The sequence below is a fragment of the Mauremys mutica genome, chromosome 6 (genome assembly GCF_020497125.1).
Source record: "Mauremys mutica isolate MM-2020 ecotype Southern chromosome 6, ASM2049712v1, whole genome shotgun sequence".
Classification (NCBI taxonomy): domain Eukaryota; kingdom Metazoa; phylum Chordata; order Testudines; family Geoemydidae; genus Mauremys; species Mauremys mutica.
Genome location: NC_059077.1, coordinates 13241069 through 13257934, shown reverse-complemented (window position 1 = coordinate 13257934; position 16866 = coordinate 13241069). Strand labels below are relative to the sequence as shown.

Below are 16866 nucleotides of genomic sequence, written 5' to 3'. Positions count from 1 at the left end.
TCCCAGCTTACCTATCTGTAAAATGGGGACAATAATATTTACCTACTTCACAGGGGCTTGGAGAAAGTGGCACTCATTTGTAAAGTGCTTTAAGCCCCAGCTACGGATGCTTCATAAGCACAAAGTATTGTATTATTAATGAGAGGTTATGACTTTGCCATAGAACATTATGACCCAATTGTGCTTAAATGGAGGAGATAATGCAAGAAGAGGCTGATCAGCAAAGGGAAATTTGTGTCATGGGTTTGTACGTTGGTCCATTCTTTCAGAATTAAATTCCTCTTCCATTAATAATGACAATGCGGTGATTTCTGTGTATTTAATATTCTGCATCCAGAATAGGAAAATACTTTGGTCAGGGCAACGTAGAGCGGGAGGAATTCTTTGTTCTCTGAAAGGTTAATGCACCTGGGTGGCAGCCGAGAACATTTGCATCCATAGAGATCATTAATCCAGGCGGTAATAATTTGTGAAACAAAAATCAATCTTGGAAGGAAGGCGAAGCCTCTAGTTCCAAAATAATGGACTGCCTTCTATATTGCATCTCGTTAAGCAAGACCCAAATACATAATGGGCTCAATTTTCATGCAAGTTTTCTCTGCAGCCCTGAAAAACTAATAGCAACCCTATATGAAATGTATCTATATCCTTGTGCCTTTCAGGGCCTCGGCAATTGCTTTACTATTTAGCATGGCAGTTTCTGACATGGCAGAATGGTAACAGCTGCAATATTTGTTCCCGTGAAATGGAGTTACTGGATTAATGGCTCAATTCTGAAAAAAGTGTGTGATGGCGACCATCTTGGCTGACACCCTGGGAACTGGACCAGGGGCCTCCAGAGCTAAAAGGAAGCTTGAGCTAAAACACTAACCATGCGCAACCTCTGGCTGTAACTCATATCTTCTGTAGACTGGCACAGCTGGGGAGTTGTAACATACTCACCAGGGGGTACAAGATCATAGCACCATCATCTCCCATTGAAGGCACCTCACTGGCAAGATTAAGCCCTAAGAATGGGGGTTTTCAAAAGCACTTGGCATTGGCCTTTGGAATCAGTGGGAGTTTTACCATAGACTTATAGGGAACAGAGTTATGCTATCACTGAGAACTCTTGAAAATCCCAGCCATGGTGAGGAAAAGATTCCCCTGACTTTTGTATATAGCCGCAGGACAAGCTAATTGGCTCTTCCCAAGGGGAGCTTGAAATGAGATCTGAACACTTGCTACTGGGTGGTGGTGGGCGGGGGAGTTGACGTCTAGTATATTTAAACACACATTTCAAATACGCGGCTGGGGTTTCCATTACTGGGACATAGAATGGAGCAGCCCAGCTCTTACCGTGCAGTGCAACTTGGTGTGCTACTGTACCAGAAAGAGGCTGCATCTAATAACAAGCGATGCACTGGCACCTTTGAATTCTTGAGAGATGGTTTTGTTTAGGTACTTGTATTTCCCACATCACTGTATGGATGCCATATGGCAGAGGTAACTCACATAGATCGATCTGAGTGGGGCCAAGTGCTCCAAAATCCTATGTTCACATCCCTTTTGCTTCTGTTGCTCTTACTTGGTACCAGCAGTACAATCTGGATCCAGACATGCCAATAGAAGGGTAAGCAATGCCATCCTAGGGGCCTGATCCAATAGCCATTGAAATCAGTGAAAACCTTTCCATTAATATAGGGATTTGGATTGGGTCCTAAAACCAGCTAAACTGATTAAGAAACACAATAAAAGACAAACTAGTCTTTCATAGCACTGGGGTCTATAAAAAGACGTGATCACAAACTAATATTTTCCCTCCAGTTGTAACTTTGGGATCCTCTAAATGATTAATAGATTCATAGCTTATAAGGCCAGAAGGGACCATTGTAACCATCTAGTCTGATTTCTTGCATAACACAAGCCATAGGGCTTCCCTGAATTAATTCCTGTTTGAAACAGAGCAGATCTTTCAGGAAAACATCCAATCTTGATTTTAAAATGGCCAGCGATGGAGAATCCACCAAAACCCTTGGTAAATTGTTACAATGCTTAATTACCATCCGTGTTAAAAAATTTGCACATTATTTCTAACCTAGCATCAATTTCCAGCCACTTAATCTTGTTATACATTTGTCTGCTAGATTGACGATCCCTGTATTATCAAATTTCTGTTCTCCATGTAGGCACTTAAATGACATACAGAGGACATTAGACACCAAGAGAGGGTGGATATTTCTAACAACAGCAGAATAAAAATGTCTTGGAGAAGAAAAAAATATGAAGTCATTTACACATAACCAGAAAGAAGGCGTGAGTTTGCTTAATATACTGGAGAAATTATCTCAAAATAATTTGTCCCTATGAAAGTAAAATCAGTGAGTTGTACTGTAGATTAATGTGCTGAGCTAAAACGGAGAATAAAATTCACCCCTGGGCAGAAGACCAGCAAAGGGCCGAAGGACTACAAGGCATGTTTTGTTTTCACCCTGGTTGTGTAAGTTAAAGTGACATAGAGCCTACTTTATATTAGGCACCATGTTTTGCCATCTCAATATAAACTGGAGAAAAGAATAAATATCACTTGCTTATAAACATTATTTTTTCTTTGGGGCAGATCCTCTTCCCCCAGAATTCCCAATTTTATTTTGCTTTGAGTGGCAGGGGGTCCTCAGATACATTCTCCAGCATATAGGAAGCAAAATCCATCATGTCTTTAGGTAATTTAAATGAGAGCGAGAGCACCACATAACATCACTTTCAGACTGGAATAGAGCCCTGAGTGTGAAGATGTCAGTATATAATACTGACAAAGTAAAAAATCCAGTCTGTATAATCCTCTTAAGTCGGAACAGAAAATAACTGGTATGATTGATAACCCAAAGACAATCAAGGTGTATAGGACTTAGGTAAGGTGCTGCACAGAATATTTCCACAAAAAAAGTAGGTGATTTTAAGGACTGATTTTTATTCTTTTTTTAATATCACAGAAAAAGGAAAATAATTTTATGTAATTATATAAATACAATTAGGGCCTGATTGAAATGAATGAAAGTCTTTCCATTGACTTCAATGAGTTTTGGCTCGAGCCTTTAAAGAGCACAACAGAATACAATTAATAAGGGAATAATCATTACAGGTAAATAGAGAGGATAAAAAAAGGTTTAAATGAGTGTTACACACAAGATCAATAAGGGCAAGGAAGCAGGTGGTTTATGTGTTTGAGTATCAGAGTTAGCAAAATTAAGGCAAGGAAAGGAAGCCAAAAGGCAAAATATCTGTCATTTTCACCATATTTCATAACAGGATTTTTTTTTGACAAGAATATCCCACACTGAACAAAACCAGTTGCCCAGTGTGAGAAAAGAGGCATTTCCCAATTGTGCTGCAGTAGTGAGTCTAGCTGGGATCACCCAAAACACAGAACATGACCTCCTTGTCCACTCATCAGATGATCAGCTACATTAGATCCCAATGCTGCAACTGACTGTGCAAGTGGACTGCTGTGCCCAGCCAGAGCCTCACTGAAATCCGTGAGGCTTCTCACAGACACACTCACCCGCATACTGGTCAGCGGCAGGATTGGGGCTTTCATGTGGAAAGAGTTGCCCAGAATCAATCAGCTTTATCTCTTTATTCCCATAAAATGTGAGCTCTCTGGATGCAATCGCACCATGACAGATATTTCAAAACCACCTAAAGGATTTGGACATCCAGTTCCCAATATTGTTAATGGGTGTCCAAATCTCAGCCTCAAGGTACCAGGACAGCCTACAAAGGAATTAACAAAAAAATAAAAGGGATGGGAGGAGAAATATGCTCTTTGTGATAGATACAGAATGCCTGAAAAATGTGGGAGAGATTAAGTTGTTTTATTGGCTTGTTCTTTACTTTGGACATAACAATAATACCAAGTCTGGGCTTACCTGGTATTACTAGAAGACTTGTTGGAAGTCACTAATATATATTTTTCACACCTTAACAAAAGGAGTAGAAGGATGTTGAATTTTTAACAAACATGGTCTTTCTCCCACGTGTTTATTAGGTATAGGAGTTGAGTGGAGGTTAGCAAAATTTTAACAACCAAAAGGGTTTGTTTGGGGGGTTTTTTTGTTTGTTTTTTTTAATTCTGACTAAAAATTCCTTCCATTCTTAGTTGATTGGCTTTCAGTGTATGGTTTGTGATGTCATAATCCCAATAGTTCCCCAATTTTCAAGATAGAAATTGCCTACATTTCTAACGTAAAAACTGAGAAAGCCAGCAAAATAAATAAATCAAAGCTGTTTGCTAATAAAGCAAAAAACCGAACAACAACAACAACAACAAAAGCTCTTTCAGGTTTTCTGTATATACAATAAAGAAACAAAAAAGGGCAGAACCCCCATTTTTTTTCTACCTTTTTTCCTAACCTGCTGCTAGCCTGGGGAAAAAAATAAGGGGACACAATGTTCCCCTTCACACACCTTCACCTAAAACTGAAAGCAAACCTGTTTTAAGATTCTGAAATGTTTGGCTACTGCTTTTCACATCTGCACACCAGCCAGGGCTAAAAGGAAAGCTAAGATCATGAGAAAGCGTGTTCCTGCATGACTTCCAACCCAGTTTTGCATATCACAGTGGCTTGAACAGTTCAGCTGAGCACCCAAGTTCTAGCTATTTTTCCAAACCAAACCTGAATACCAGGTATTGGCCAAGTCCTTAAATACTAAAGTAAAACTCCAATAGAGGTCATTGTGCACCCATCCCTAGACTGAGTCACAGAGATAAGACCTATGTCCCACCAGCAACATCATTTCTTTCCAACTAAAACAGTGGTTGCCGTTGTCAAAGTCAGCATTTACATGCAGCTATCGCTCAACAGTATCTGAGTAGTAATATCCTGTGCTAAATTTGGGAGAAACAATCAAGGATAGTTTTTATGCTATCTTGTTACTATAAATATTTACTATTTGTACCATGCTCAAAGTTGTGCTAGGCACATCACCAAACATGCAGATTGAAAGCCTCTTGTATGGCCTAGATTATTTCACTACAGAATAAATGTACCATTTAGGAAAGTTTACAGTTTTAGGTCCCGATCCTGCCAATCAGATCCACATGAGCAGACTTAGCACCTGAGCAGAGCTCCATTCACTTCACTGGGACTCTGTCTAGGTGTTAGAGTCTGACTATACAGATTTGGCTGCAGAAGAGAGCCCTTAGAGAGCACTGCATAGTGGCCACAGGCACATATTGAATTTTTAAGGGTGACCGTTGCACTAATAATTCTCCACACTTATCTCATTCTTGGCACAAATCTTCTATCTCAATCTTCTCGTTTTTCCCCTTTCCAAATCCTGACATCCATTAAATTCTCAATGTGTCCAAAGCTTACCAATACTATGCGTGGCTTTATCCGTTGCAGTCAGTCCATCAATAAAGTGGAGTTGTTGAGTTTGCCAGCTTTCTTGCTTTTCTGGATTACGGTAAATCATGTGGTTGCTTCAGCAGGCAAGAGCTGAACCCTGTTTTTAGCAGTTGCAGATGCAAGCATCTTGTCTCAAAACACGGGACCAAATTCATCCGCAAAGTAACTTTGTTGACTTCAATCAAGTTACATCAGGAATTAATTTGTCCTGTTATTTCTAGCAGCCTGCTAAGCCGGCACAGTAAGAAGAGATCTCTGCTACACCGCAGAACAACTGGAAAAAGTAATGCAAACCTGAATGGCATTTTCCCCCTTGGCCGGGGCCTCCCACTCATCTTCTCTCTCCTTTTTCACTCTCAAACGAATGTACAATTAAAACACAATCAATCTCCATGACATTTCCAAAGTGCATAGTCAGTGCACAGGCTTCTGTTTTATACTTGGCACAAGCCCAAATTTCACAGCAAAATAAACTCTCTTCTTTCCCCTCAGAGAAACTCAAGATTAAAGGTTGTCAAGTGTGGACAAGTCACGCATCAAATTTGTTGTCAACAAATTAATGCACTGAAGAGACTTTTCTGAGGAACTCTTTTAAGGTTCAAAAACCAGCACGGATGGTTAATTCTAATGCCACCCAATGATCGGCATTTAATATCCTTCTGCAATGTCCACAAGTATAAACAGTGGGGGTCGGGAGTTAAGGCTAATATCAAAAGAAGTCTTATTTTTACCTTGCTTTATCAAAAATGTAAAGAAAAGGGAGTGGAAAAGACATGTCAGTCAAATGAAAAGCCTTTAATTTATATTCACGAAAAAAAAATTTCCAGACCTATTTTATTTGCCATCTAAATGCAGACAGGAAGAAAAATATGAATATTTAAGACTACCTCTAGCAATTGTATGTTTTGGTTTTCTATTTATATACCCTTAAGGTGCATATGGGGTTGTATCAATGCCTGAGGTCAGTTTCATAATAAAGGGTACCACACTTTTATTACTGTGTGTTTCCCTTTAAAACAACTCTATTAGTACCAAGCAAGCTACCTTAAGCAGCATCTGACATATACAAACTGTTGCCTGTAGGTTGCCTGTTTGTTTGATTTTCTGCAGTGTGAAGGTTGAGTTGAGTCATTTTGCACCCAATTACTTTGCAGTAAATTTGTCGGATGATTCTTGTCGTGCGGTATTGATCCAACATGTCACCTTGAACTTGTTTATTGACACATCAAATTCAAAAGGCAGCCCTGTTCAATTTACCACTTCCCAATTATGGCATTTATATGATGTCACAGAAGCTTCTTGTCATGTTTAGATGAGGGCCATTTTTTCCCCCTCTCACCAATCACCTGCACGGCAGTTGCTATTTTTCTCTGACCTTTCCTGAGACAGATGGCAGTTCATAAAATACATCATTAGCACACATGTCATTTTATCTTGCCTTGGTTTTTTAAGTGAAAGGTACTTTGTTCAACAAAAGATTTTTCAATTTCTTCCCTGACTACAGTGCTTCTAAACAGTCTTTCCCAGGCAATAGAGAAAAGGAATTCATTCTCCACAGCCTACTGAGGAATTGCTGCTGCCACACTCCTCACATGACAAAACTGCTTGATAAGGACGTTACAGGCTTGATCCAGAGAAATGCTGAATATCTGCAATGCCCATCGATGTCACAATGGGAGCAGCAGCAATTCAATATCTCTCAGGATCAGGTCCATGGCTGTGACAGGCAAAATAAACGTGGGAAATTCACTGTTAATGAGCACGTTTACCAGTCCAAGATGCAGAGGGGGAGGATGCCCCACTGTACTCAGATCTATTGCAAAGAATATGTCATCCTTCCCTTTCACAATTTAAAAGGGCACCATCAACTTAAAATTGCATATTTTCATCTGTGTTAGTCATAGCATCTGTGGCTATTAAAGCTGAAAGAACTTTCAAAATCTCATCCATTTTTCGCTCTCTGTGCTGTTTGGTTACTCGGATAACATTGCTCACCTTGTTTGTGGCCCACTGGCTGCCCAGTTTTGCTAACAGACACTGCTAGGGGAATATTTAAAGCCAAATAATTAAAAAACATGTTCATAGTATTTTTTTTAATCAGAGAATATTTCAGTTACTATTCGTTTTATAAACATCTCAAAAAAATTAACCTGAATTTGAGACCTAATCAGCCTGGTATTGTCCCTCTAGGTCTCAGTTCAGCAAAGCACTTCATGATGTGCGTCTCTTTAAGCATGTGCTTAAGTCCCATTGATTTCACTGTAAGCATGTTTAAGTGCCGCCCTGAATCAAGGTCTGTGCATTTATTTAATACAAAGGGATTCGTCCTCTTCTCATACCTCAGTGTAAACAATGGGGTAACTGAGAAGTGGATTAGGCACAATATGGTTTTGTTGCGTCAGGCTTCTTGGGGCTGAGGTCAATGTTAAAGACAAGTAGAGGAAATATGCACTCCTTCAGTGGATGACTTATCACTCCTGTCATTATCTGGATGCCAAATGTATTTGAAAAAGAAGGAGTAAAAAAAAACAAACTGACACGTTCGAGACAAAGTTCATCTATTTTTCAATTCTTTGCCTGCATTGCTAGTAGCACTTCTGATCACTAACAATGAAAGTCTTTGCAAACACAATTTACTTTTCCTGTTTTATGCTTTTGTTTACTCCCTTCCCCCTCCCTCCATTTCATCCGTCTAGACAATGAAACTAGACTGGTCAGTGTTTCACTTCCTGGTTCTCATGCATTGTCAGAACTTACATTTAGAACCTAACCTAAGTAGACAGTATTCCTTTAAATTCCTAAAGAGCTTAACCTGGTTCTTTTACCCTGTTTCATGCAGTCAAAGGTCATGCAACATTGTTGCCATTTCAGGTCCCTCTTGGAACGAGACCCCTCCCAGTCATTGGACTGATGACGTCAGCTTCATTGACTCTGCCTTTGTAGCAACTGCTCTGAGGTTGAGACCTTGAATGTCACATTTCAGCCTGGAGGATGCCGCTGATTTATAACCCCTCTAGGAAAGGGTTATGAATGGAATCTTTGGTACTTCCTTCCAATAGCCGTAGCAATGTGGTGTGCGAACAGGATTAACATAGAATAGGAAGAAAGATCCTTTTTTCTTCTCTCATAGGCAGCTTTTGTATATTGTTGATTTTGTGACCACTCTCCGAGTCTAACTTCGTGCTTTCAGAAATTATTTCACTTGGTCCCCACCAATATTTCTAAAGCACCCATTTCCATAGAGTCTAGGCTGTGTTACATGATTGGGAAACACCCCTTCTTCCCAAAGAAGAGCAAAAACCTTCCTCCCTTCCCTTGCTCGGGCTGTGGTCTTGCATACGAATGCTGCCACATTCTTGGGCTTTGCCCTTATTCAGGGACGGTCATCACGAAGATGTGAGAAAAGCCTTCTTCAAAAAGGCTTTTACAACATAAGAATAACACCCACGCATTGATCCCCCCTTTGTACTCCCAAAAAATCCCAACCAAAACTTGGGACAAATCAACATAGAAAAAAATACCACATTTTTACATTGAAATAAATATATATCTTAAAAAAACTGTTCTGCAAGTAGAATTTTACCCAGGAAAAGGAGAAGTGCCAGAGACTCCATGAAATCTGCTAAGGACTTCACTATCGCTATTGATTTTATGTAGAAAGTGCTCAGATACTACAGAGAAGGGGGACAGTATAAAACCCTGAGACATTCTGCACCATGCTCTGAACGTAGCTAGTCTTGGAGTCAGCGTGATTCCATTCTCAGAGAGCTCTGTAGATGGGGACATTGTGACAAAGAGGTCTTGCCACAAGCTTCTAGTGGTTTGACTTTGTGCTGGTGAATCGTAGTTCCCAGGGTATGGCATGGAAGGAGATGCTGAGACACTGAGGGTCTAACCCATTCCAGCCTTTATTGATCAGAACTGGTACCCTGAAATGGATCCAGTAATGATTAGGAAGCCAGTGTCATTTGTAGAGCACAAGTGTGATATACATTGATAGATAGAGACTGGCCATCAGAGCAGAACATCTCAAAGCCTTTGGAATGCGTGTAATGTTTTTTTACACAATATATATTTTAGCACCCAGCATGGTCTGCCTAAGTACTGTAGCATATACGGCACATCTTCTTGCCAAACATGCGTGCCTGCAAACTATATTTCTTCATTTCCTCCCTGTCTTCTGAGAGACATCATAAGGCAATATAATAGTGACATGTTCATGTCATATATCTCTTTACCCTTAAACAGAGTAGACATGCGTACCAGTATATGTGTGTGTGCACACGCATGTGTGTAAACATACATGTATCAGAGGTCATGTGATCTAGTGGACAGGGTACAGCCTTTGACTCAGAAGGCCTGGATTCTATTCTTGTCCCTGCCACTGTCCTGCTGTGTGACCCTGGGCAAGTCACTTTGCCTCTGTTTCATGTCCCACTCATTCCCTGTCTTGTCTATTTAGGCTGTGAGTTTTTCAGGAGAGGGACTGTCTCCTACTCTGTTTTTGTACGGTACCTTGCACAATGGTTGGGGACTCTAGGTGCTATTGTAACACACACAAACCCCTGTATCAGTATATATATGATACATCTGTCTCAGCAGGGCCAGCCCTAAACCAAACGGCACCTCAAGCAAGGAGCATCTTCAGTGCCCTCCCACCTCTGTGTGTTAAACTTTTGAATACCTTATTTTTATTGCACTTGTAGCCCATGACTTTGATGCACGATCTGCAAGCATGAGTTATCCCTGCCATATAAGATGATAAATTTGCATGCTTGGATCCATAAATCGATATTAATTCATGCCATATATAAGCAAATTTAAAACATTCATTTCCTCTATGCTTATAGAAACTTTTTAATTTTAAGAATAACTGAAATGTACTATCATCAAGAAATTGAACTGTGCCCCAACACTGGGTGGATCAGTATTCAACAGTGTGTGACAGCCTTAGAATGTTAACCCTAGTCCTTTCGATCTAAAGGTCGCTTTTCTTGCCTTTGCCCTCGCGAATTGAAGCGCAGTGTCAGAGAAATCCAAAGATTGGCCAATGGCATTTTCCAGTGATAAAATAGCAAGCGATGTCGGTCTCTTGTTGGTCATCGTTGATCAAAGATATATTTTAATGAGCTTGAGCTTCAGAAAGCGCTCACCACTCGTGACTGGGACCAACAGCATAAACAGAATCTTCAAAGCTATCCACACATTAGGAAAAGTGTCCTTGTGCGATGCCTCATGAATGAATTGGAGATCTTGGAATGGAGAGCGCTTCCCGTGTGGCAAAATGTGATGGCAGTTGTCCAATTCAACACAGAGGTCTTTATCACTGAGGTCCAAATATTCCCCATGTATCAGCGTCCGGTGAAGGTCCATACAATTGTTCAAGCGTGTTTTCCGGTCCACCAGTAGTTTACTATGGTCATACAACCTCCCCTCCCCCAAGTCATTTCATGGTGCTTCATTTGTGTGAATTTTTTTGGTGGACACCTGAGCAGTGTAAACAAGCAAGCAAAAAAACCTTCCCTCTTGAATTTTTCTTTCGAGCTTCCCATCACTGCTGCCTTAGTAATCAAATTGCCTCTTCTCCCAATGAAAACGAGTTTCCTTGAAGATAGGCTCAACTCCCAAGTTTTCCACCATTTCTCTGGCAGTAGTGATGGCATCTTCAAATGGGCTCTCTCTGTAGGCCACAATGAGATTAAGGCAACTTCTTATCAAAGTACTAACAGTCGCGATGTCCAATGCCCGGCTTACAACATTTGCTTGGAACAGGATATCATACCAAGCCACAATTGAGACCGGAAATTTGAAGTCAGTGATCTGCTTTGCCAGGCTTTGTGCCTGGTGTCAGATTCCGGCCTCAGCTTTATTCGACTGTGCCAGTTCCATTAGGGTGTCGTAAACCTCAGTCACTTGGTACCTCACTGGCTTTATGTTGTCAATGAGGCTCTCCCAGCGAGTGTCACTTAGCAGCTTCATGGTCAGATTTGTAATATTGTCCATGAGGATCTTCCACCTGACAGTTGATGCTGAAACCAGGCTGTATATCCTTTGCAGTACTCCGAAGAGAGATACTGAATCTAAAGCAGATGACACTGCACCTGACACAACCAGGCTGAGGGAATGGCAGCCATAAGGCACGAAGAAAGCTCTTGGATCAGCACAAGGATCCTTGCCTGGACATCATTGTTTCTTCCCTTCATGTTGGTGCCATTGTCATAGCCTTGGTTGCAGCAGTCCTGAAGCTTTATTTTATTCTCATTCTAAATGTTCATAAACAGTTCTGTTAGGCCTTTTCCCGTAGAGTTGTCCACAGACCGGAAATAGATAAATTGTTCCTTTACTTGGATACAACCATGTTTGTCTTCACAAATCTTACCGTAAATGACATCTTTGCATTGTGACTAATGTCAGGGGAGCAGTCCATTACTACAGCACAGTACTTCAAACATTCTATTTTCCCTTTTGTCACTAACAACAAAAAGAGCACCCCGAGCCCAGCGCCCCCGCACGCCTGGCACCCCAGGTGGATGCCTGGGTCACCTGCCCCTAAATCCAGCCCTGTGTCTCAGCAATCTGAACAAGGGTAAAGTTGCTTGTGGCACCCCCAACATGACATTGCTATCTTAGGGTCATCAAAGACCAACCCTGAAAGTTAAGTCACTTGCTGCACCACACAAACCATTCATCTAAACCCACCTTTACTTAACTTCTATGCTTAGTGAAATGGGCATAGCACAGTGAGCAAATCTAAACAGTGTTATCCTTATAGCTGAGCATGTACGTAGACAACTCAGAGTTCACTAATGAACTTCAGATGTGTCCATTTAGCACAGCACTTCCAGGCAGAAGTGTCCAAAAGGCATGTCCTCTTCATGCATGCCAAGTCTCCTCAATAGAAGCCTCTACCAATCATTAGATTCTCGGGTACCGTACAGCATTAATGTGCGTTCTTTTAACAGAACCTTCATTTGGATGCAATGACACCTAATGTCATGTGTGCCGTTGCAATCCTCTAAGCACACAAATAAAAACGGACAGAAAACAAATGTGATCCTGTTTGTAGAGATTGGATTTATGACATGTCAAGTTTAAATAGCACCCATAAGGCTTAAAACAGTGGTGACGGGGAATTCATTTTTCAACTCTATCAAGCACACAAGGCTTTTTTCTCATGCAGGGGCTGGTGCTAGATACCAATTTCAGGCAATACTCATGCCAGGAAATCATCTCACTACCTTTGTCACATTCAACTTTGGGGGGTTTGTGGAGGGTTTTAAAAGTCTAAAAATGTCCTAAAATAGCATCCATGCTACTTAACAGTATCCGATGACTAAAGACAGCCCTTAGATACCAATTAACCTTTGTGCCAGTTTTAGTCTAGTGTGCATACTTTCATCCTGATTGCAACTGCTGAATAATTAATCCCTTAGACTAAACAAACCATTGTCATACTGCGCCCAGCTTCCTCTCCTGTTAGTTTATGTGCCAATATCTACTTTTTTGTCATTGATTGTTCACCTCTTTTTAAAGGGCACTTTTTCTTTATCTGAATCTGATGATATTCTTTTCCGTAGCAAATTAAACTGGTCAGTAGCCAAAAGCTTTTTGTACTAGCTAATGTAGTGTGGCCTTGATGTAGAAAGAAAGAAAAGAAAGAAAAAGCTCCACTCTAGCAGAAAGAAAATCTCATTTTGATAATGATTGGAGAGAGAAACGTTTTGGTTACAATGATGGTTTGTAGCTGTACAATCTTGCACAGGACCCAAAAATTAAAGATTACCTACAGGGAATAATTTTTTATTTTATTTTTGCAAATATTAGTTAGCCCGTTTTCATCTTGTTGCACATACTGTCACTCTAAACTGGCAGCTCATTTGTTATTCTCAGAGCATGCAAAAGATCCAGAAATAATACCACAGAGACTACAAAGAGCTACACTTTTCATGAACACTCTCTGGGCAATACATTTGCAGTCAGGAAAGAACTTGTAGATATGTCTTTGTTTTGTTTGCAAGCCAGGGAAATGCTCTTAAAGTCTGTGGTTTAAAATACCGTGCAAAGCTTTATTGTAAACAAATCAATTAATTTATAATAATAATGGGCCAAAACCTTGTAGTCCTTAGTTCTTCCTCAAGTAAAAAAATCTCAGATGAGTAGGGACCAATTATAGAATTTAGCATGATGCCCATTGAGATCCGTTGAATTTAACTTCATTGGCTAAGTGCTAAATGTGAGATCACAATTCTCCTTTGAACATGTCAGTCAAAAATTGTACTAGGGCTGAGCTGTAAAGCAAACGCCAATTACATCTAAAGTTACTTTGGCAATGATGTTCTTTAATCTTCTACTCAGAGAATATATGCCCCAACAGATGTTAGTTACGTATAAAAAAGAAATTTCACCTGAGCGTCAAGGATTCTCAGTTTAGCTACCATTCATTATATGTTTTGGGAAGGCCTCACAATCGCATCATGCTCGTAAGTGTAAATGGTGCAGTAAATATGGAAGGGGAGGAAGGACGATCCACTATTTAAAGTGTAAGCCTGGGAGTCAGAGCTCCTAGAAGTCTGTTCTTAGCTCTGACATGGACTTGATTTCAATGGGAGTTTTGCCCAGTCAGGATTGGGCCCTCTGTATTTACTTTTCATTACACTTAAAATCAATAAGTAGATACTGACTACTGTTGAGGTGAATATCAAGATAAATTGACCCAAGTGGTAAATATTGATCCAGGAACAGCCAATTTATTGTCAAGGGACAATAAATCTTGATGTTCACTGAAACAAGAAGCCCAGGGGCCAGATTCACCCAGGATCTATATTAGTAGACAGGGGCGGCTCCAGGCCCCAGCACGCCAAGCGCGTGCTTGGGGCAGCATGCCACGGGGGGCAATCTGCCGGGAGGGTGGCAGGCGGCTCTGGTGGACCTCCCACAGGCGTGCCTGCAGGCGGTCCACCAAAGCCGCGGGACCTGTAGACCGCGGGACCAGCGGACCCTCTGCAGGCACGCCTGTGGGAGGTTCACCGGAGCCGCCTGGCGCCCTCCCGGCGACCAGCAGAGCGCACCCGTGCTTGAGGCAGCTAAATGTCTAGAGCTGCCCCTGTTAGTAGAAGCCAGCACAAAGGGTCCTTGCTGGCAGAAAGTCTGCCAGAGGGTAGGTTGCAGGAACCCCTTTATTGCCATCTCTACCCTCAACATGGCCAGCACAGCCCCAAAAGTTGGCAGTATTGACCAAGGAAGAATGGCGATCGGAGCAGCCCGGAGATGCATTTACTGAATACATCCTCTATGTAATCTGTGCTATGGGGCTCAGAGCTTCGTAGAGTTTAAGACCAGAACAGACAGAGTAGATGAGGGGTGGCCAACCTTTGGCTCCGGAGCTGCATGCGGCTCTTCAGAGGTTAATATGTGGCTCCCTGCATAGGCACTGACTCTGGGGCTGGAGCTACAGATGCTAACTTTCCAATGTGCCTGGTAGTGCTCACTGCTCAACCCTCTGCTCTGCCCCAGGCCCTGCTCCCACTCCATCCCTTCCCCCAAGGCCCCTGCCCCTTCCCCTAAGCCTGTCATGCCCTCACTCCGCCTCCTCTCCCCCCAAGAGCCTTCTGCGCATACGAAACATCTGACTGCGGGAGGCACTGATCAGCAGGGCTGCCAGTGGGTGGGAGGCGCTGGGGGCTGGGAGCCGATGGGGTGCTGCTGATGTATTACTGTGACTCTTTGGCAACGTACATTGGTAAATTCTGGCTCCTTCTCAGGCTCAGGTTGGCCACCCCTGAACTAAATCATCTTGTCTGATCGCCTGTAAATCACAGGTCCTTCAATTTCATCCATTTACCCCTGTATTGAGCCCAGTAACTTCTGTTTGGCTATAGCATAACTTCCATAAATGCATCCAGTCTTGATTCAAAGACATCAAGGGCAATGTTAAAGTTGGTTTTCTGTAGGAGAGCATCCTGGGGAGGGAAGGCTGTGGAAGTAAGGCCTGTCCTCTCAGAAAGGAATCCACCATCCATAGCTTCCACTACTTTCCTAGTGCTGGCAAACGAACTGTTAACCACAATGGGCAAAAACTTGGGGAGCAGTAATCTGAACTCTCAAAAGTTAGGAGAAAGAGTTCCAGTTTTGGCTTAAAAAATGCAGCTGTTTTTTTTTCTTTTAAACTAACATTTTCAAAAGGAGATGTGCTTACAGATCCAGAAAAAGCACTGTTATTTACCTCCTGGGAGGTGAATAATAGCTTTTATGTAACGTACTGCAGCAAACCTGGATACCTTTGTTTGCATATGTAATTTGATTTATTAGCATTGTTCCAGGCCTCAGTATTAACAACCCTTAATGCTGCAAACCTCAGAAATGACTGACTTGTCACCTGATTGTTTTCAGCAAAAGACGAGGCAGGATTTTTTCTCATTTACTTAAAAAAAATCACATAGAAAATGTTGATATTGATTTTATAGTGCAGGCTCAGTCTACAAATTTTCAAACCATAAAGGAATTAATATTTTCTAATGGCACTTTTACTGAAGATTTTAAAACAGCATTCACGTCGGCAGACACACAGAAAGTTGTGCATGAAGTAACAGTCCAAATCCTGCAGGTCTTTCTTAGCAAAACTCCCCTTGATAAGGAATGGCTGCAGAATTTGGCATATACTTTATTACTAATCTTGGAAAAGTTAGATTTTTAATCAGTAAATGTTGGTAAACATCAATTTCACTGTGCACACAAAAACTTATGGTAAAATATTTCCACTGATAATAATCAAACTTTACAGCTAGATAAAGTAAGAAAAATGCTGCTTGAAACTTAGAGGCAAAATCTAGTGATTTAGACTTTTGAATTAGACTTGTTGTTACAAATGGACAAGCCAATTAATAATGATTTAAGGTCATTTACGTTGTATATTTTGATATGTGATGTTGACAATTTGTGTTTTAACAGTTTATAAACCTTTAACTTCTTGAATCTCAATGTCTACTGTCATTAAATAATTGTCTGACTTACTTTAATTCTGCACAATTGTGAAAATGCAAATCAATTTTTTAAAGTGCTTAAAAATAAACATTTTCCATCAAAATGATAAAAAATGATTGAATTCTGCCAAGCCTATTTATTACTATTATTTGAATTACAGTGGTGACCAGTGACCGCAACCAAGATCGAGGTCCCATTGTGCTAAGTTCTGTACACGCATGGTAAGAGAAAGACTTTGCAGCAAAGAGCTTACAGTATATATAGAGAAGAGAAATATTGTCCCCATTTTATAGATATGGAATGGAGGTGCAGAGAGATTAACCATTCACACAGTATATGATCACACATGTTTTAAGCAGAGTTGCAGTTAGGTTGTAACGATTAACACATTATGAGTTTACATATAATTTGCTATTCTTGTTTTCTTTACATAGGTCAAAAATAATTAAAGAAAAGAAAAGAAAAGAAAAGAAAAGAAAAGACCACACCGCAGCAT

The 16866-nt window shown here is 41.0% G+C and overlaps 1 long non-coding RNA gene across 1 annotated transcript in view; it reads left to right on the top strand.

Annotated features, from left to right (window-relative positions):
• Positions 1 to 16593, top strand: part of LOC123372421 — a 49744-nt gene extending 33151 nt beyond the window's left edge. The window contains exon 3 of the long non-coding RNA XR_006580280.1: positions 16531 to 16593. This is a non-coding gene — a long non-coding RNA (uncharacterized LOC123372421). The remainder of the gene's footprint in view (positions 1 to 16530) is intronic.
• The last annotated feature ends 273 nt before the right edge of the window (positions 16594 to 16866 follow it).